The following is a 21,484-nucleotide window of genomic DNA, read 5'->3' on the forward strand; positions in this document are numbered from 1 at the left end:
AAATAATAATGAGTCTAATTCACATCTGACCTGTACCTCATTTTACACCTCTTGTATGACCTGAATGCAAAACTACCTTTGACTGCATGTGTTAGATGGAGATATGAAGAAAGTAGATTGGATTTATTCACTTATAATTTTTTTGACAGAGAAGTGAACTTATAGGGAATTCTCAGGGGTGAATGGATTATTATACATTTTTTTAAATAACATTTCTGGTGTGTAGAATTCCTTTCGGGACTAACCTAGAACCCATGAAGATTTTGAATGTGTGTCCTTGTTATTATAGACACTTGTCATATGTCTGTTGAGGTGAGCAGAGGTGTTTGGGAGGTTTGTGATTCTTATCCATGGATGTTGAAATCCCTCTGAAGATGAATTTACCCATAGGAAGCCTCAGAACTAGCCTTATATCATGGGTTCTCTGATGACAAATGGTAGCTCACATGTAAAAACACGCTTCAAATGAGTAAATTCAACTACTCACTTAATTTCATGGTACACTTATTCCCAACCTATAGGTAAGGGGTTAAAGAGGGAACCAGAAGCCCACAGGAGACTTTGAAAGCCATTTATTACTATTATCTTCTTACTTTACGTATTAAAAAAACAGTTAATGTGTTATGAAGTGATTTGTATAGGGTATTGATTTGTAGAGGAAAAAAACCTTTTCTTCCCTTCTAGGTTCTTTGACTGGTCTAATAATTAAAGACCTATGATAGATTAATGGGAGAAAAACAAATTTAATTATATGTATATATATATATATATATTCATAAATATATGAGGCTAAAAGAAATTACTAAAGCTGGAAACTTTTATACCTTTTAGGCAATGAAAAAATAAATTTGTGATGAATTGGCAACACAAAGAATTTTGAGCTTGGAATATTCATTGCTGTCCCTAACTCTGATGATAAAGTTGCCTTCTAACTCCTGATACAGGTAGGGTACCTTTTGTTTCTTGCTTTCAGCTGAACAAAGGAGCTTAGAGTGTCCTTCTTATACCCGCTGTTTTTTAAATAACTGTAATTTAAAATAATGTGTCAAAATAGTATATTTTGGGGTGGGATATTTTGCTTCTCTCATACTCATTTACTAATTAGACAAAAAATATTCCTTGAGTACATACTATTTGCCGGACATTATACTTGGCACTGAAGATACAGCAGAATACAGCACAAACTCCTCCTCCTTTTTAGAAGTTTAATTTCTACATGCAGAAAGATATGACAAAAGGAAAGAAAAAGAAAAAAAAATGAGGTAATTACATATTGTGATTAGTGCTGTGAAGGAGCAACAAGGTGATATAACAGGGTAATAAAGGAGCTGTTCTTTGAACAAGATGGTCAAAGAAGGGCTCTCTGAGGAGGTGACATTTGAAGTGAGACTTGTGGAATAAGAGGGAGCTATGAACTGGGTAAGAGCATTGTAGGCTGAGAGAATAGCAAGTACAAAGGGCAAGAAGTAGTGAATGGCTAGGCAGAAATGTCAGAAAATAAAGAATACAATGGAAGCCATTATATCATGCATAATAAACTAAGCAAAATGGAAGATACTGTATAATAAGGTATTTGTTGAAAGCAAATTTCTGAATTATTTATACCAAAGTCTGGGAAAGCAAACTTATTTAGAACATGTAATATTACTTTTAGGTAGTGCTGCTTGTCTATTTAAGGCTTGACCTCATGAATTTAAACAGAGACTTCTCAGTGTGGTTACAATGACTATTTTCAGCTAAGTTGAGTTATACAGGCTTTAGACAACAGAAATATATACTTGAATTCAACCAGGGCTGAGGTTTTGCTAACAAGTACGGCAGAAGGAGAGAAAATAAGACTTGTAATTACTGTACTTAAAAACTAATGAAAATAATGATGAACTAAGATGATAATCTAATATGGAAAAAAGGGAAGGGAAAACATAAGAGGTCAGATGCATTAAGATAAAGTCAACAACCCTGTGGGATGAAATTTCAATACAATATACTAAATTTAAGGGGCTGCCAGAGAAAGTAAGCTGGAAAGGTGATAGGTAGTACTAAGAGAGTGAGTTACTTACAACTTGGATTTGGGGGAAAATACGTTAATGATGGTGCAGGATGCAAAATTATTACGGGAATGGGAGACTAATGGGAGATTGAATTGAAGTGAAACCAAATTTTGCTAGAGATGAGAAAAAAAAGAAGTGCAGAAAGTCTAGGGTTTTAGATAAATTGTCTGTGTGACTATTGGAAGTCACTAAGAATAATAGGAGTTAAGTGTGGATTACACAAATTGAGCAGGCCATTAATTAATGACAGTGAATAGGTGGTCTGTAGATGACAACAGGAGGCGATGAAGATAACACTGATGACATAAATGGAGAGATTGTTTGTATATGTAAAGGGGAACCAAAAGGGATAGTTTTCCTTTACTGACAATGACTTACCTGACATGCCAAAGAAAAATAGACTTCTCTTGTGAGTGCTTGCTGGAGAAGGAGTGATCTCTCCTCAAAGGCTCAAAAGTGATCATGAAGTGATGAGAAGACTAGCTAGTTACTTAATCTTAAATTGTTATAAACAAAAGGCAAAGAAATAATATTTTTTTTAGTAACTCTAGATCTCAGATACCTTCTTATTTAAGATTTTTTTCTTATTTTATATCAATGTGAATTTCAAGTAACCTTAATCTTATTTTTATTTTTGTTTAAACAGTATATTTTTCACTCTTACTTGACACAACCTCTAAAATGGCTTCAAATTAGCAATTCAAGTTTGCTGTTACAGTATTTCATTTTGATTATCTCCTAATCCAGTATATGAATTTTACTAGTTAGCTTTATTAATAACAAGTGACCCTCCCCAAATCACAGTGGTTTACTATAACACACACTTTTTTCTTTTTCATAATAGATGTCAGTGGCTGTGGTCAACTTCTATGGCTCTGCTACATGTCTTCTCATTCCAGATTCCAGCCTCAAAAAGTGTGCCTTATTTGGGACATCCAAAAAAGAAGAACTCTTGATGCCTCCTAAAGTTTCTGTATGTTATGTTTCCTCACATTCCTTTGGCTAAAGCTTGTACTGTTGGCAAGCCCCAAATCAATGAGCTAGTACCATGGCATATCCTTCAGGAGGTGTCTGTGTGCCCCATGTTCATAAATTAGGCGAGGTAAGGCCCTTATAAGGAAAAAAAAAGCAAGAATTTAGCACCTAAAATAAATCCTACCACTGGAATGTAGCACTGAGATCTTAACACAAGATAAAACGTTATAATAGATAGATCCGTTAGGAAAATAATCATTAGGAGATAAATCTGTACTGGGCAGATAGACATGTTATCTGCCACGGATAGAAATCCAAATGCTGACAGTCTGCAGGGTCCAAAGGGAGAGGAGATTTAAAGAAAGAATAAATGTCAAGAATCTTTCTGTAAAAATCATAGAAAATAAAAACAGGTGAAGCAATGGGAATAGTACTGTTAGAAAAGTTAACTAGTCCATATTCCTAAAACCCTCACATAATAGCAATTCTATGGTAAAACTTTCATGATCCAGTGTCTGACCACCAAATTTACCGACTCAAATATATGATGATGTTCCATGTGTCAAAGGGCAGGCTCACATTATTAATAGCTAATAGCTTATTTTATTCATCTCAGCCTGGGAATGGTTTTGCCAATGAACTAAATGTATTTGAAGCCTGATGGCCAAAGCTCTCTTTCCATAGGACTGTGATTGGGTAGGAGCTGCCAAACTTATAGCTCAGGTTACTTTTCTGTACTATTTCTGGCTTACTCTTTACCCTTTATGATTGGCATATTTATTCTTTAGTATTATTAATCCATAGTCAGGTTACATTTATGTCTTCATGGCTATGTAGCTATTGGGTCTTCTTCATATAACAACTGTGTCTCTGCTCTTTAATTTTAAAAATTCTCTCAGGAGGCAACCATTACTAACTCCACTCTAAAAATTTAGAGGGTGTACTCCACTATAATTCCAGAGAACAAACATGACACACACATATTCCTGAATCTCAATCTTGGAGACAGTTTTCCCTTAATTATATCACCTCAATAAGTTAATAATGTTTACATTTGAAAGGCAGATGTAAAAACTCTGAAATATCAAGTCAACAACCCAAAATATCTGATCAGGGGAGAAAGAAGTAAACAAAGGAACAATTAGCTGAATAGAGGTGTTCACAAAAGCATAGCAATGAGTTTAGTTACTCTTTCTCATTGTCTAATGTGGACTGTGGGGAGAGTCATTTTAATTTTATTGATATAATTTACATTAATTGAAATGTACTCTTCTTAAAGGGGCAATTTGATAAGTATGGTAAAATCCATAAGTTATGACTGGCACTCTGGTCCAAGCATAGATCATTCCCATCAGCTCAGAAACGCCTTCTGTACTTTTTTACTTTCTCTGCCTACCATATGCAATGATTCTTTATCATTTATCTCACTGTAGATGAGTTTATCCTATTCTTAAGCTCCATGGGAATGGTTATATAAAACCATTAGTAGCTTCTCTTTCATGACTTCGTTTTGAGAGTTTTCAATATTTTGTTTATTGATAATTTGCATTATCATATACCTTTTCTTCCTTTTTTTTAATATGAAATTTATTGTCAAATTGGTTTGGTTTCCATCCAACACCCAGTGCTTATCCCAACAGGTGTCCTCCTCAATGCCCATCACCCACATTCCCCTCCCTCCCACCCTCCATCAAACCTGAATTTGTTCTCAATTTTTAAGAGTCTCTTATGGTTCGCCTCCTTCCCTCTCTGTAACTTTCTTCTTCCCCTTCCCCTCCTCCATGGTCTTCTGTTAAGTTTCTCAGGATCCACATAAGAGTGAAAACATATGGTATCTGTCTTTTTTGTATGACTTATTTCACTTAGCATAACACTCTCCAACTCCATCCACGTTGCTACAAAAGGCCATATTTCATTCTCTTTCATTGCCAAGTAGTATTCCATTGTATATATAAACTTCAACTTCTTTATCCATTCATCAATTGATGGACATTTAGGCTCTTTCCATAATTTGGCTATTGTTGAAAGTGCTGCTATAAACATTGGGGTACAAATGCCCCTATGCATCAGCACTCTTGTATCCTTTGTGTAAATTCTACCCTTTTTCTTCTTTTGCTTTCAACTTATCTTTGCCTTTATATTTAAGGAGAAATTATTGACGGCCTATAATTAAGCCTTGATAATTTTTAAATCAAATTTTATAATTTTTCATTTCATTTAGAGTTTTTAGTCTAATTTTTTAAAAGTCTGTTTAATTTTAACCAATTTTGAATACACTTTGGTTTAGGTATATTAATTTGATATTACTTTTCTACTTGATTAATTATTGTGTTTCTTTTCTTTCTTTCCTGTCTTTCCTACCCTCTTTTAGATTATTCCACCCATTTTACCATTTCATTTTATTTATATATTTAAACATATTTCTATTTATTACTTTCATAGGATGGTTGCTATGCATGTTAGAATGTTCATTTTTTTGAAGTACAGTTTGCATACAATATTATACTGGTCTCAGGTATACAACATAATGATTTGACAATTCTATACATTACTCAGTGCTCACCCTGATAAGTATAGTCACATTATTATAATATTATAGAGTATATTTCCTATATTGTACTTTTTATCTCCATGAAGGGGATTAAGAGTTAGAAATGTTCATTCATAAAGCATATTATGACAGTTCATTAAAATGTAAGAAAATTACAAGTATATACTTCTATTTATTACCACTGTGCTTGTGTCATATAGTGTCCCTTTGAATATATAATAAACCACACAATACACTGTTATTGTTTTTGCTTCAATTGGTAGACATTTAAAAATTTTAAGATAGTACAAACTGAAAATATTTGTTTATATTTATCCATATGTTTAGCATCCTCTTTAGTATTTTATGCAAATATGAATTTCCATGTGGCATTGTTTTTCTTCTACCTACACACTTCCATTAATATCCTCTGTAATTCAGGTCTGCTGGGAACATGTTCTTTTCACTCAACTTTTGGAAGGACACTTTTGCTTGATATAGAACACCTATGGGATAATATTTATTGTTCTTGTTCCAGCACTTTACAGATGTTATTTCATTGTATTTATTTCCCTCTCTCTCTCTTTTTAATGAGAAGGCAGCTGTGATTCCTATATTTGTTCCTACATAAGTATGTGTCTTTTAATCTTTCTCCAGCATTTTGTTTCTTATCTTTAATTTCCAGCTGTCTGATTATTATGTATGTAGGAGTTGTTTAACAAGCTTTCTGGATCATAGGCTGACGTTTTTCACATAGTTTAGCAAAGTTTGGGCCATCATTCTTCAACTGAACTCTTTTTCTGACCCATTTTCTTCTTTCCTCTCCTCTGAAACACTAATGACATGTATCATATCAATTGCTATTTTAACACTGGCCACTGAGCCTGCTTTATATTTTTCTCCCAACTTTTTTTTTCCTCTTTATTCTTTAGGTTTGATCATTTCTATTGGACTGTGTTCAAATTCACTAACATTTTCTCATGCTATATCTAACCTCCCACTAAGCTTGCTCATTAAATTTTTCATTTCAGATATTTGTTTGTATATTTGTGTTTCCATTTGGTTCACTTTTATAGATTTTCATAGCAGTTCTCAGAGTCCCCATCTGCTCCTTCATCATGTCCAATTTTCTCTGTAATACCTTTGTCATATTTGCTTTAACTGTTTTAAATTCTTTTTGATAATTTCTGTATCTGGCTTATACTGGGTTATGTTTCTATGTGCCCTTTTTGCTTAACTGTGGGGTTACATGTTTTGCATGTCTTCTTTCTTTTTATTGTAGAGCAGCTAGTGGGGATAGATAATCTATTATAGGAAGCCTTGGATGTGTTATAACTCCAAAATCTCTCACCCTCACATGACCTCTGGTATCTCCATTAGGTCTTATCCTGCAGCAGTTAATTACCTTCTGTTGGGTCTTTTTAAGACCCCCTGAGTACATGCACAGTTCTGTCCTCATGCTGTAATGTGTGGGAAACCACATGTAGAATTCTGGGGCTACTGCTTTGCATATTTCTACCTCTTCTGTTACTTGTCCTGAAATTCCAGCTGATTTGCAGGTGTAGAACACAAGTATCTTCTCTGCAGTTCAGCAAACTCTGTTCTGTTTTGCTTTTAAATTCCTGCATTTCAATCCAGAACATGGACTACATTCAGAACTTAGTGAGAACATGAGACTAGCCCTAAGCATTTCTCATCTATAAGAGATCACATAGTGTTAGTTCATTTCATCTAAGAAGCAAAAGACAAGGCAGGATTACACTTGCAAGATATACTGGAGGAAGGAATACAAGCAAGCAGCCAGAGGAGGCAGGGAGAACCATCAAATTCGTGCAATGTTACACCTCTGAAGGAAGGCGGAAAGGGAAAAGGGCCAAATAGGAAATGAAATCTCAGCCTTTAGTACAACTATGAGGGTTTCAGCCAAGTGTATGGAGAATCCTTGAAACAAAATTTCCCATTAGAGGGCATGAATATTTCTGCCCTAATTAGTAATTAGTTGGTAGTAGCCCATAGGAAGTGTGGCCTTGGCAGGAATGGGGTTGTAAATTCACAGTGTAGTATCTGAGGTCTTCTATCATTTATGCTTTCTGAAGCAGGATGTGTCAACAGTACATTTTCATGGCTCTTGTCACTACCTATCCCCACCTACTCCCTGCTCTAGATTCGCTTCTCTACCCATGTTGGAGAAGCGCTTCTTGTAGGATTCTCAAGGGCCTCTCTTTCTGAGAGGAATCTTAGAAGGCAGTAGTTAATTAAAAAATATATAGCCCCTGTCACTGCAGATGGTCACAGGTCTGTATCTTAATACTTATTGTCTCTCTCTCCTTCTCTAACCCTCAGCTATCATCTTTGAAGGTCTTAGTAGCTTACTTAGTGGTTTGACCCAAACCTTCATTCATGAGTGCTCTGACTCCGTGGTAATCATAATCTTCCTGGGACAAGGTTGCTGCATGTGTCTCTTCACACTTACATTAGAGGGATGGAGTAACAGGAAGTATCCAAGTATGTCACATGAATTCCACATTTAATCCTCCTGCCTCTAACGTGTATACCATCACACCTGCAAAGGTGTTCTCACCCACTGGAACATCTTTCCAGGTCACCACTAGTGAAATTACTAGGAGTTGCACCACACTTTGCACTAATGTCCTACCTTCCTTTCAAGATTGCATCTTCTTTGCCTACTGGGTAGCAAGTGAGCCAGTTCCAAATCTTGGATTAATCCTGGTACCATTTGTATTATTTCACATTGCCTGAAAGGTAACCATTTCCATAACTCTCTAGGAGTACCCATGACAGCCACTCCAATTTTGTCACTCATTATAACAATTGCACCCAATTTGCTTCTGATGGTTAGATGCTGCCTTTGACCTCTATATTTTCTAGATTCTATCATCCCTCTTACCTTCTGAGAACACAGTTTTATAATAGCACTTATTATTATAAATGCTATGAGCCCTACCAACAGAAGACAGTTGCCATTGATTGTCTCAAGGATGATGGTGTTTCTTTTACTAGTGTGTTACTATTGTTTTTATAATTGGGGTGTATTCCAGGTTTTACCTTAGAATGCAGTTCTAAATTGTCTAGCCTTACATAGTATATCCAGTAGCTTGGTCACTTTTGTGAATTTTTTAAATTCCTTTTTTTCATGTCTGCCATGGCAGTTTTGGCTTTTCTACTTTACTTATTATTGGCTATCATTTTCTCTAAGCTTCCAAGAATCATCTTGACAGTGTATTAGTACTGTTTTCTGAGGTCTTTGTCAAAGTCTCAAATCCTTTATAATGGGATAGTTCTTCCTTATCAATTAAACTAACAATTCCTTATCCAATTTCATGTTCTACCTTTTTTGATGTAGGACTCTCAGGATGTAGTACCAAACATTTTCCCAACTCCTTCAAGTGTATATTGGCTAGGTCCTGCAGAACCCACTAGAAGTTTATTGGGAAGTGACCTCAGGTTCCTTTGGGGTCTATAGTCCCTTATCTCCCTTAGCATGCCTCACACTTTCCCAGTTTAGAGGCTAAATGAGGAGCTACAGCCAGGTGCTGAGGGGTATTCATGATGTCCCATGAGGCAGTGATCACTGCATCATTTTCAAGCAGTGAAGGCATACCAGCCCTTTTTAGAAATGCCAGAGGATTCAAGGGATCTGGAGCTATTGTTTATGAATTCAGCAACCCAGATGTTCCCAACTCAAACCTAAAGGGTCTCACTCTTTTCACCAAGAATCTATCACTGGCACATCCTTTGTTGGAAAAACTGACGGTTCAACCTTCTCTGGAAAGCTCTCTGATGTATTATAATTAATTCCTGGGCCACATTCTCAGGGTTTTTTTTCCTGCCTCCAGTTGCATGAGATAAGAGTATCTTTAGTAAGCTGCCATAGGGGCCCTCTGAATTTCACACTTCACCTCCAATTGGTGATTCATCACCCACAGCCTTCTATTGGTCTTCTCTGATGCATCAAAGTCACTCAGTAGGAGATATCTGATGTAATTTCCTTCTAATACTTCCCTCAGCTACTCAAAATCCTGAGATACTGCATTTGTGAGTACATTCATTTGCACCAGCATACCAAACCAGTTTACCACAGGTGTTTTAACAAATGCACTGGTATAATTGAAGAACTCCATCTACTGCCAGTTATGAAGTCCTCCTTGCCAATTTGTTCGCATAGTATTCAGCTTCATGGTCCCATATTAAAACTATATACTTAGACTCTGACTGACACTAATTGTCTTAAGTCAGTATTTATGGAAAACAGACACAGATGGAGATTTCCATGTGGGAAGGGTTTTGGTCTGTACCTTCAATATCAGCATTTTGTAGGAGTAAAGGCACTAGAATTGGACAAAGAAAGAAACAGAACTTCACAGCAGTTACATGGATGAATTTATATGGTTTCCTGGGAAGCAGGGGAGTTAGGATGCCCCTTAGCAGTGGCTTTGCCTTTCTATGAAGCAGCCATGACTATATACTCCTGTTTTGACAATGGGTAGATTTCTACTTTGGGATGGGATATGACTTAAGTATAGATACTTTCTTCAGCTAAAGGGAATTTCTAGAGAGAGTCAGCTACTGGCATTCTCAAAATGTGGAAGAATTGGTGTTTCAATCCTTTTTTTTCTTAATCTATATGCTTTTATTCTTTTTTATAATTTTAAAGTTTTTTTTTAAATTTTTTAAATTATGTATTTATTTTTAAATTTACACTCAAGTTAGTGCATATAGTGCAACAATGATTTCAGGAGTAGATTCCTTAATGCCCCTTACTCATTTAGCCTATCCCCCCTCCCAAAACCTCTCCAGCAACCCTCTCTTTGTTCCACTATTTAAGAGTCTCCTATGTTTTGCTCCCCCCATTTTTATATTATTTTTGCTTCCCTCCCCTTATGTTCATCTGTTTTGTATCTTAAAGTCCTCATATGAGTGCTGTCATATGATATTTGTCTTTCTCTGACTAATTTTGCTTAGCATAATACCCTCTAGTTTCATCCATGTAGTTGCAAATGGCAAGATTTCATTCTTTTTGATTGCCGAGTAATATTCAATGGTGTGTGTGTGTGTGTGTGTGTGTGTGTGTGTGTGTGCGTGTGTGTACACCACATCTGCTTATTCCATTCACCCATCAGTGGACATTTGGGCTCTTTCCTTACTTTGGCTATTGTTGATAGTGTTGCTAGAAACATTAGGGTGCCTGTGCCCCTTTGAAACAGCATACCTGTTTCCCTTGGATAAATACCTAGTAGTGCAATTGCTCAGTCATAGGGTAGTTCTATTTTGATTTTTTAAGGAAACTCCATACTGTTTTCCAGAGTGGCTGCACCAGTTTGCATTCCCACCAGCAGTGCAAAAGAGATCCTCTTTGTCTGCATCCTTGCCTACCTCTGTTGTTGCCTGAGTTGTTAATGCTAGCCATTCTGACAGGTGTGAAGTGGGATCTCGTTGTGGTTTTGATTTGTATTTCCCTGATGATGAGTGATGTTGAGCATTTTTTCATGTGTCAGTTGGCCATCTGGATGTCTTCTTTGGAGAAGTGTCTATTCATGTCTTTTGCCTATTTCTTCACTGGATTATTTATTTCTTGGGTGTTGAGTTTGATAAGTTCTTTATAGATTTTGGATACTAACCCTTTATCTGATATGTTGCTTGCAAATATCTTCTGCCATTCTGTCAGTTGCCTTTTAGTTTTGTGATTGTTTCCTTTGCGGTGTGGAAGATTTTTATTTTGATGAGGTCCCAATAGTTCATTTTTGTTTTTGTTTCCCTTGCCCATGGAGACGTGTTAAGTAAGAAGTTGCTGCAGCCAAGATGAAAGAGTTTTTGCTTGCTTTCTCCTCAAGGATTTTGATGGCTTCCTGTCTTACATTTAGGTCTTTCATCCATTTTTAGGTTTTTTTTTTTTTTTTTTTTTTTTTGTTTGTTTTTTGTATATGGTGTAAGAAAGTGGTCCAGGTTCATTTTTCTGCATGTCACTGTCCAGTTTTCCCAGCACCACTTGCTGAGGAGAATGCCTTTATTCCATTGTTTATTCTTTCCTGCTTTGTCAAAGATTAGTTGGCCATACGTTTGTGGGTCCATTTCTGGGTTCTGTATTCTGTTACATTGATCTCAGTGTCCGTTTTTGTGCCAGTACTTTACTGTCTTGATGATTACAGCTTTGTAAAACAGCTTGAAGTCCAGGATTGTCATGCTTCCAGCTTTGGTTTTCTTTTTCAAGATTGCTTTGGCTATTTGGTGTCTTTTCTGGTTCCATACAAATTTTAGGATTGTTTGTTCTAGCTCTGTGTAGTATTGTGTTATTTTGATAAGGATTGCATTGAATATGTAGATTGCTTTGGGTAGTATTGACATTTTAACGATATTTTTCCTTCCAATCAAGGAGCATGGAATGTTTTTCCATATTTTTGTGTCTTCTTCAATTTCTTTCATAACCTTTCTATAGTTTTCAATGTTTAGATTTTTCACCTCTTTGGTTAGGTTTATTCCTAGGCATTTTATGGTTTTTCATGTAATTGTAAATGGGGTCAATTTCTTTATTTCTCTTTCTGTTTCTTCATTATTGATGTATAGGAATGTAACCAATTTCTCTGCATTGATCATATATCTTGCGACGTTGCTGAATTCATTGATCAGTTTTAGCAGTGTTTTGGTGGCATCTTTTGGGTTTTCCATATAGAGTATCATGTCATCTGCAAAGAGTGAAAGTTTCACCTCCTCCTGGCCAATATAGATGCCTTTTATTTCTTTCTGTTGTCTTATTATGGAGACTAAGACTTCCTTTACTGCGTTAAATAACAGTAGTGAGAGTGGACATCCCTGTCGTGTTCCTGACCTTAGGGGGAAAGCTCTCAGTTTTTCCCCATTGAGGATGATATTAGCGTTGGGTCACTCGTATATGGCTTTTATGATCTTGAGGTATGCTCCTTCTGTCCCTACTTTCTTGAGGGTTTTTATCAAGAAAGGATGCTGTATTTTGTCAAATGCTTTCTCTGCATTTATTGAGAGGATCATATGGTTCTTGTCCTTTCTTTTATTGATGTGATGAATCATGTTAATTGTTTTGCGGATATTGAACCAGCCCTGCATCCCAGGTATAAATCCCACTTGGTTGTGGTGAATAATTTTTGTAATGTATTGTTGGATCCAGTTGGCTAATATCTTGTTGAGGATTTTTGCATCCATGTTCATCAGGGAAATTGGTCTATAGTTCTCCTTTTTAGTGGGTCTTTGTCTGGTTTTGGAATCAAGGTAATGTGGGCTTCTTAGAAAGAGTTTGGAAGTTTTCCTTCCATTTCTATTTTTTTTGGAAAAGCTTCAAGAGAATAGACGTTAACTCTTCTTTAAATGTTTGGTAGAGGGGCGCCTGGGTGGCGCAGTTGGTTAAGTGTCCGACTTCAGCCAGGTCACGATCTTGCGGTCTGTGAGTTCGAGCCCCGCGTCGGGCTCTGGGCTGATGGCTCAGAGCCTGGAGCCTGTTTCTGATTCTGTGTCTCCCTCTCTCTCTGCCCTTCCCCCATTCATGCTCTGTCTCTCTCTGTCCCAAAAATAAATAAACGTTGAAAAAAAAATTAAAAAAAAAATAAATGTTTGGTAGAATTCCCTGGAAAGCCATCTGGCTCTGCACTCTTGTTTTTTTGGGACATTTTTTATTTCTAAGTCAATTTCTTTACTGGTTATGGGTCTGTTCAATTTTCTATTTCTTCCTGTTTCAGTTTTGGTAGTTTATATGTCTGTAGGAATTTGTCCATTTCTTCCAGATTGCCCATTTTATTGACAGATAATTACTCATAATATTCTCTTACTGTTTTATTTCTGCTGTATTGGTTGTGATCTCTCCTCTTTCATTCTTGATTTTATTTATTTTAGTCCTTTCCTTTTTCTTTTTGATAAAACTTGCTATGAGTTTATCAATTTTGTTATTTCTTTCAAAGAACCAGCTTCTGGTTTCATTGATCTGTTCTACTGTTTTGGTTTTTTGGTTTTTTTTTTTTTTTTTTTTTTTTTGGTTTTGATAGCATTTCTTTCTGCTCTAATCTTTATTATTTCCTGTCCTCTGCTGGTTTTGGGCTTTATTTGCTGTTCTTTTACCAGCTCTTCAAGGCGTAAGGTTAGGTTGTGTATCTGAGACATTTCTTCCTTCTTTAGGAAGGCCTGGATTGCTATATACTTTCCTCTTAGGACCGTCTTTGCTGCGTCCCAGAGGTTTTGGGCTGTGGTGTTTTATTTTCATTGGCTTTCATGTACTTTTCAATTTCCTCTTTAACTTCTTGGTTCGCACATTCATTATTTAGTAGGATGGTCTTTAGTCTCCAAGTATTTGTTACCTTTCCAAATTTTCTTGTGGTTGATTTCAAGTTTCATAGCATTGTGGTCTGAAAATATGCACAGTATGATCTTGATCTTTTTGTACTTGTTGAGGGCTGATGTTGTGTCCCAGTATGTGATCTATTCTGAAGAACATCCCATGTGCACTAGAGAAGAATGTGTATTCTGCTGGTTTAGGATGAAATGTCTGAGTGTATCCATTAAGTTCATCTGGTCCAGTGTGTCATTAAAAGCCATTGTTTCCTTGTTGATTTTCTGTTTAAATGATCTGTCCATTGTTGTATGTGGGGTGTTGTAGTCCCCTACTATTACGGTATTATTATCAATGAGTTTCTTTATGTTTGTGATTAATTGATTTATATATTTGGGCACTCCATATTTGGAGCATGAATGTTTACAATTGTTAGGTCTTCTTGGTGGATAGACCCTTTAATTATGATATAATGCCCTTATTCATCTCTTGTTAGAGTTTTTTTTTTAATTTTAAAGTCTAGATTGTCTTATATAAGTATGGCTACTCTGGCTTTCTTTTGTCGACCATTAGCAAGATAGATGTTTCTCCAACCCCTTACTTTCAATCTGATTTTTTTTTTTTTAGGTCTAAAGTGGGTCTCTTGTAAACAGCATATAGAGGGATCTTGTTTTCTTATCCATTCTGTTACCCTATGTCTTTTAATTTGGGCATTTATTCCAGTGATGTTCAGAATGAGTACTAAAAGTTATGAATTTATTGCCATTATGTCACCTGGAGAGTTGGAGTTTCTGATGTTGTTCTCTGGTCCTTTCTAGTCTTTGCTGCTTGGTCTCTTTTTTTTTTCTTTGTGTTTTCTCCCCTCAGAGAGTCCCCCTTAGAATTTCTTGAACTCTTTTTAATTTTTGTTTGTCTGGGGAAACTTTTAATCTCTCCTTCTAGTTTGAATGACAGCCTTTCTGGATAAAGAATTCCTGGCTGCGTATTTTTCTGATTCAGTGCATTGAATATATCATATTTATGGTTGGTTGTTGTTGAATCTAATGGGAGTCCTCTGTGCTTCCTGGATTGTGGTGTCTGTGTCTTTCCCCAGGTTTGGAAAGTTTTCCAATATGATTTGCTCACATAACACTTCTACCCTTTTTCTCTCTCTTCATCTTCTGGGACCGCTATGATTCTAATGTTGGTCCTTTTTAATGAGTCACTGATTTCTCTAATTCTTAAATCGTGCTCTTTTGCATAAGTCTCCCTCTATTTTTTCTGCTTCATTATTCTCCATAACTTTGTCCTCTATATCACTGATTCACTGCTCTGCCTCATCCATCTTTGCACCCGTGGCATCCATTCGAGATTGCAGCTCAGTGTAGCCTTTTTTATTTCCCCCTGACTAGTTTTTACTTCTTTTATCTCCACAGAAAGGAATTCTAATCTATATTCAACCTCAGCTAGTATTCTTTTTATCATGATTCTAAATTCTGGTTCAGACATCTTGCTTGTATCTTTGTTGATTAATCCCTGACTGTCATTATTCCTCTTTTTTCTTTGGGGTGCATTCCTTTTTTCATCATTTTGAAGGAAGAAAAGAATTAATGAGGTAAAAAATTTAAAATTAAAAACTTAAAAGCAACCACACAAATATCACACCAATGATCTAGGTCCTAGGTGTGTTTTGGTCTGGTTGTTGAAAGGATCTTGATAGATTAGAGAAAAAAGGGAGTGATAAGAAAAGAAAAAAAAGGAAAAAAGGAAGACGTTTGAAAAATTGAAAAAATGAAATAGAACAAAATGGAATGATGGAAGTAAAGTAGAATTTGAAAAACTTACAAAAACATAAAAAATGTAGTAGAAGAAAATTAAAGAAAATTATTCTTAATAAAAAATGAAAAGAAAAATATTTTTTTCTTTTTCTGTATTCAATAGATTAGAAGAAAAGAAAAAGAAAAAATTTAATAAAAGACCAGTGAACAGGAATTATGATTGAAATTACATCTGGTTTCCCATAGAAGTCAAGCTTGAAGCACTTGATAGTCTGTAAACTAAGCAGATGCATAAATGAGTTTGTCAAGAGCACGGTTGGCCCTGTTGGGCAGGGTTTTCCACTAGATGGCACTGCTTAGCTTACTGGGGTAGATTGCTGACGCAAGTTTAGGAGTGCATGCACATGCGTGGAGGGGTGAACATGGTGTCTCCAAGCTACCCAGTCTCTGGTAACAGAACTCTGTGCTCTCCATGACTGGAAATCAAGCACCCCTCCTTTTTTTCTGGCTTCCATCCACTCCCTGCTTCTACACTGTGACCAAGCCATCAGGCTGCCAGGTGGCACCTCCCTCCTGTGTTTTCTCTCAAATGGGGCTGTTTCCCAACCCCTCACTTCTTAGGGACTGTGGCTTTGATCTTCTCAGACCTTCTGGGGTAGGGTCTCACTGAGCAATGGCCAGGTGCCCGTCTACCCCTAGGAGCATTCCCAGGACAGTGTTGCTGTCAATGCTCAGAGACCACGGCTAGGTGCTACACCCCCTCACACCCCTGGAAAAATTTCCCACAATCTTATAGCAGCAGTGTTTTAGGGATTATGGTAAATCACAACATGTATCTGGCACCAGCCTTCCCCCTTAACATCCATGTTCCAGCACCAGCAAATGTGGTTGTTCTCCAGGGTCCACCGGGACCTTTGCCTGTGGGGTGGCCACATAGCCTCTACCAAATGTCCTCCCAGCAGGGAAACTGCCTCTCCCCATGTGGCCCATGGACCCCTTGGGCCGCGCTCCCTGCTTCTGGGGATTTGCCCTTCCCATTAGAGCACCACCAGGTAACGAGCTGTGGAGTTTCAGTCTCTGCACTCCACCTGTTTCTAGAGTCTTAATGGAATTTAAACCCTTTCCTTTCTCCTTTCTCCCTTTTTTTATTCAGTCCCTTGCATACTCTTTCTTTTCTCTCCAGCTGCTTCTGAGCGGGGAGAATGCTTTCCCATACTCTTCCCCTGTCTCCATCCTCTCTCCCCAAACAAAAAACAGCTCCTTGCCCTCCGTGGCTTCTCTCTCCCCCAGTTAACCTCTCTGTGCCGCGTACCTGCTGAGTTCTGTGGTTCAAGTTGTGAAGATTGTTGTGTTAATCCTCAAGTCAGTTTTCTAGATGTCCAGGTTTAGTGTTGATCTGGCTGTATTTCAGGGACAAGATATACAAAAAAAGCTTCCTTGCTGTTCCACCATCTTGGCCTCTTCCCTGCGTTTCTCAATCCTAGGGAGAACTCTGAGTTGCCCATCACATTATATGCTACAGAAAGTGATTGAAAAGGACATTGTGTTGGTTAGTCACTGCTTCTTTGATTTTGCATTTAAAATAATTTTAGAGCCTTTTTTCCTTCCCATTTTTACTGTAATTTCTGGGAGTATTGAGTAAGTTGGTTCAAGTTTCATTAGTTTTTTTCTGTACTGTAATTAATATCCACGTAGGTGACACTATTTAAAGTTACACGTGTTTTTGTTATTTAACATTTCTGTAAGAATAAGAATATATGTCTTATCCAGGAATTTATAGCAGAAATACTATACAGAAATACAGAAATTTATAGCAGAAATACAGCTTTTTTCTGATGCTTACTATGGCTGACTTCAGCAAGCCTAGTGTCTTTGTAGGCTTTAGAGAAATTGGCTGTTTAATTAATTCTTGGAGGTTTAAAGTAAAATAGAAGTGACGAAAAAAATAAATACAGTTTTAAGTGGATTTTGTTCATCTTGTAGTTTAAAGCAGCCTATTGTTAATTTTGGAATTCCTTTATAATATTTAACTTCAAGATCACCTTTAATGCCACTGAGATTTACTATCTAAATGAAACAATCAAAATAAGAGACAGTGATGTAAGTGGCAAGCACCTCTTGTCTATTTTCTCTTCGCAGTAAGATAATAAAGCTCAGGTCCAATGATCCAAGCATCACTGTATAGGAGCATCCCATGGCTCATAGCATAAAATCCCAAAGATAATATGTGCAGAATCACACTCTAATACAATAGTAAAAGCCCAATAGTAAGATAATGTATAATATTATGGTTTGAAGAAAGATTATTATTTTTTTTGTAAGATATTGCACATTCAAACATATTGAATGCTCAATGTGGCATTTATTTGGATGGGCAATGAAAGATTCATATAAATGTTCATGAATGATCACACTGTTGCATGTAATGTTTAGCAACACTTACCTAAATGTTTTCATATTGCCATGGGAAAATTCATATATAAAGCCTGAATGCACACATTTGAATATATGATTAATGAAAATGGATCTAATTGATATTACTCTAACATGATATATTCACTCTAATGTTTACGTAGGTCTTTGTATTGTTTCCAAATATAAAAATAAGATGTGGTATGAGAGCTTTAAAGATATTTGACAGGTTATTTGAAAGAATGAAGATATAAAAATGCAAGTGAATTAGGAGCCATTTTATTATTTTTTTATAGATTGAAGAGAGACAGTTTTTGAATGAATGTTTTAGAACCTTGTGAAAATGGGGGTGGCTCGATTAACTCTGAGCACTTGGAAGAGTGCTATGTTTGACACAAAAGGCACAAGATTCTGCTTCTTTATTTTCCATTTCACCCAGTATGATTGCATAGCTGAACAAAAATTTTCCCAATCACTGGATAAAGCTTTGAGGGTAGAGGATAAGAATCAAGAAGTGTAGGAATTTTACACATTTTAAGTATCCAGGGATAAAAAAGACAATAATCTAGCTGGGGAGAATTCCTCACAAATTACTTTAACTCTTGCCTTGGGACCAATAAGAGAGGTTCCGAAAATGACCCCCAGAAAGCCCTAAATATATATCTACAGATTTACATATATATCTGATTCTGCTTGATTGGGAGTCAGAATAGGAACACCTTTACCAAAGTTTAATTATTTAATTTTTGCTGTGTATAATACTGCTTTCTCTTTGGGAATGTTAACACCGAAGGCTAAGGTTGAAAAATCTCTTACCCTGGTATGATTAAAACTGCTTATTAATTGTCACACTAATTGTAGGGTTTTTACACATGATTCTTTGAAGTGTCTGAAAACATTAGCGCTCATGAGTTTTCATAGCTATCTTTATGTGCCACTAATATGTAAGGCCTCCGGGACAACAGTAAACACATAGAGATTTAATAACAGAATACAAAAAAAAAAAAAAAAAAAAAGAAAAGAAAAGAAAAGAAAAAGAAAAGCACTACTGTTTTCCTTTACATCAGCTTTTCAGTGATTCCCTTCTAATGGATTTTCTATAACCTCCACCCCCTTCTCTTCATTACATCCTATAAAATGAGAATGTCTTTGTTAGTTTATCAAACATTTATTTTAAGTTGCCTGTCTTTTTGTCAGTATTTTAATAAGGTGTAAGGGATTAATGTACATGCTATTGTGTCAACTTGGAGGGTGTTTGTGGATACATGAACATTTCAATTGATGAACTTTGGGGAAATCAGATTGCTCTCCGTAAAGTGGGTGGGCCTCATGAAATCAGTTGAAGGCCTGAATAGAACAAAAAGATCAACCTTCCTGACGAAGAAGAAATTCTTTAGCAAACTGCCTTTAGACTTCATCTGTATCATTGGCTCTTCTGTGTCTTGCGCCTGCTAGTTCACACTGCAGATTTTGGCCTCCGAAATAGTCTCTATAATTTTATAGTCTCTATAATTGTGTGAACCAATTTTTATATTAAATATCTCTCTGCCCCCCCCCCCATTTCTCTCTCTACATGTATACCTTATTAGTTCTGTTTCTCTAGAGAACCCTAACACAGCTATCATATAAAATTTGGCAGTTCAAGTTAGATAAAAGTATATTTCAGAAAGTTAACCAGGATTGCATTATTTGCTTCTCCCGGTGGTTATATCTAGATCATTAAATTCTCTCTGCTTGGAGAGCAGAGCTGGCTTAATGGAGAGACTGTATCACTAACTGCATTGCCAGAGAGGGTTTATGACTACACACCAGCCATCTTTCTCAAGATAGTGACAATGAAAGCAGGTTATTTAATATTTGAAATCCAAAATACCAGCAATAGCAAATGGGGAAGGAAAAGAGATAGAGTTTAAAATGACTATAAATATTAATATCACCTGTTTTAGGAAAAAAAGTGACAATATTAGATATAGAATAGCTAGATAGGGCAAAAGCTCCTAAAGTCACTATTAAAGCTTGACTTTTCTTTCAGATTTTCCCACTGAATACCTTTCTAGCCAGTAGAATCAGTAAGAATATGCAATGAAACCTTAAACTTTAATTTTTTTTACATAGTTGTGGTTTTGATTCTCCAAACAAGCAACATACAAACTCAATGTATAAGAGCATTTTTGGCTATACAGTGTTGCTAAGGTGTACTTCAAAAGTAGGACTCTGCCATCCTAACACACTGGGAAACTGATACAGTCCCTTAACTTCTTATAGATTTTAGAGAAAAATAGTAATTTATCTATTCTGTATTTTTTTCCTCAGAAATGTCCAGAAGTGTTCCTCAGAAAGAATGTGCATAGGTAACGAGTTTCTCAATAAAAAGCTTCTTCATAAAAACTACATAGAGGACTTATGCTTCCAGGTAAGGTCTTACTTCCCTCCACGAACAGCTAGAAAATTCAACAAAACATTTGTTTTCAGACCATGGGTTTCAGACAACACAGGACTGTGAGAGGAGAGAAACAAGAGTTAACTGTTGTCAGTTTAAGTGTGGCTTTCTCCTTACAGGCAATTTTTAAAATCCTAGAGCATGGAGGACTAACACAAATTACCTAGTTTAAAGTTTGGAGAAGCCATGCTGGCTGGAATATTGGAAGCAGATTGCCAGTGAAGAGGGAGTTACTCAGAGAAAGCTCTGGAAATCTGCATAAGGATCCTTTGGAGTCTTAGGCTCAATACCGATCTACATGTGTAAGCTTAAACACCATGAGAGTAGGCAAAGAAAAATTTCTAGGGGAAAGAATAATTTACAGGTAACTGTAAGCCAAACAATTTCTGTACCTCAAAAAGGGCCATAGATCCTTCAAAAACCCAGCAACCACAGTGAAGAAACCTTATTAAATACAAGGAACATTGTAGAGATGCAAGGCCATGGTTTAGTAATTGTGCTGAACTACATCCCTAGAATAGGTTACTCTAGACTAGGGGTAAGCAAACTAAGAACCAAATCTGACCCACTGCCTGATTTTGCAAATAAAGTTTTTTTTGGAACACAGCTCTTCTCACTTATTTACATATTATCTATGGCAGTTTTTGTGCTACAACAACAAAGTTGATTAGTTGAGATAGAAACCATTTAGCCTGCACAACTTAAAATAGATACTGTCTCACCTTTTACAGAAAGTTTGTTGATTCCTCCTGTAAGCACACCTGATCAATAGGACTTTCCTGCAACTCAACAGCCTGTCAGAACAAAGCCCAACATTGTTAAAAGTCAGACAACAAAATTCAGTAATTGAAAATTTATTTTTATTTTTTTAAGTGTATTTATTTATTTTGAGAGAGTGAGAAAAAAAGGGTGAGCAGGGAAGGGCAAGGAGAGAGAGAATCCTAAGCAGGCTTCTTGATGTCAGTGTAGAGCCTGACAGTGGGACTCTGAACTATTTATCATGAGATCATG

The 21,484-nt window shown here is 36.4% G+C and overlaps 1 long non-coding RNA gene across 4 annotated transcripts in view; it reads left to right on the forward strand.

The window, feature by feature from the left end:
• The window catches only part of LOC109502934, a 250,792-nt gene that overhangs the window by 13,605 nt on the left and 215,703 nt on the right, over nucleotides 1–21,484 (forward strand). For all 4 annotated transcript variants that reach the window (XR_006583427.1, XR_002744512.2, XR_006583426.1 and 1 more), the window contains 3 exons: nucleotides 832–944; nucleotides 2,896–3,024; nucleotides 20,347–20,446. This is a non-coding gene — a long non-coding RNA (uncharacterized LOC109502934). The remainder of the gene's footprint in view (nucleotides 1–831; nucleotides 945–2,895; nucleotides 3,025–20,346; nucleotides 20,447–21,484) is intronic.

This window comes from Felis catus, chromosome A1, assembly GCF_018350175.1.
Source record: "Felis catus isolate Fca126 chromosome A1, F.catus_Fca126_mat1.0, whole genome shotgun sequence".
NCBI lineage: Eukaryota > Metazoa > Chordata > Mammalia > Carnivora > Felidae > Felis > Felis catus.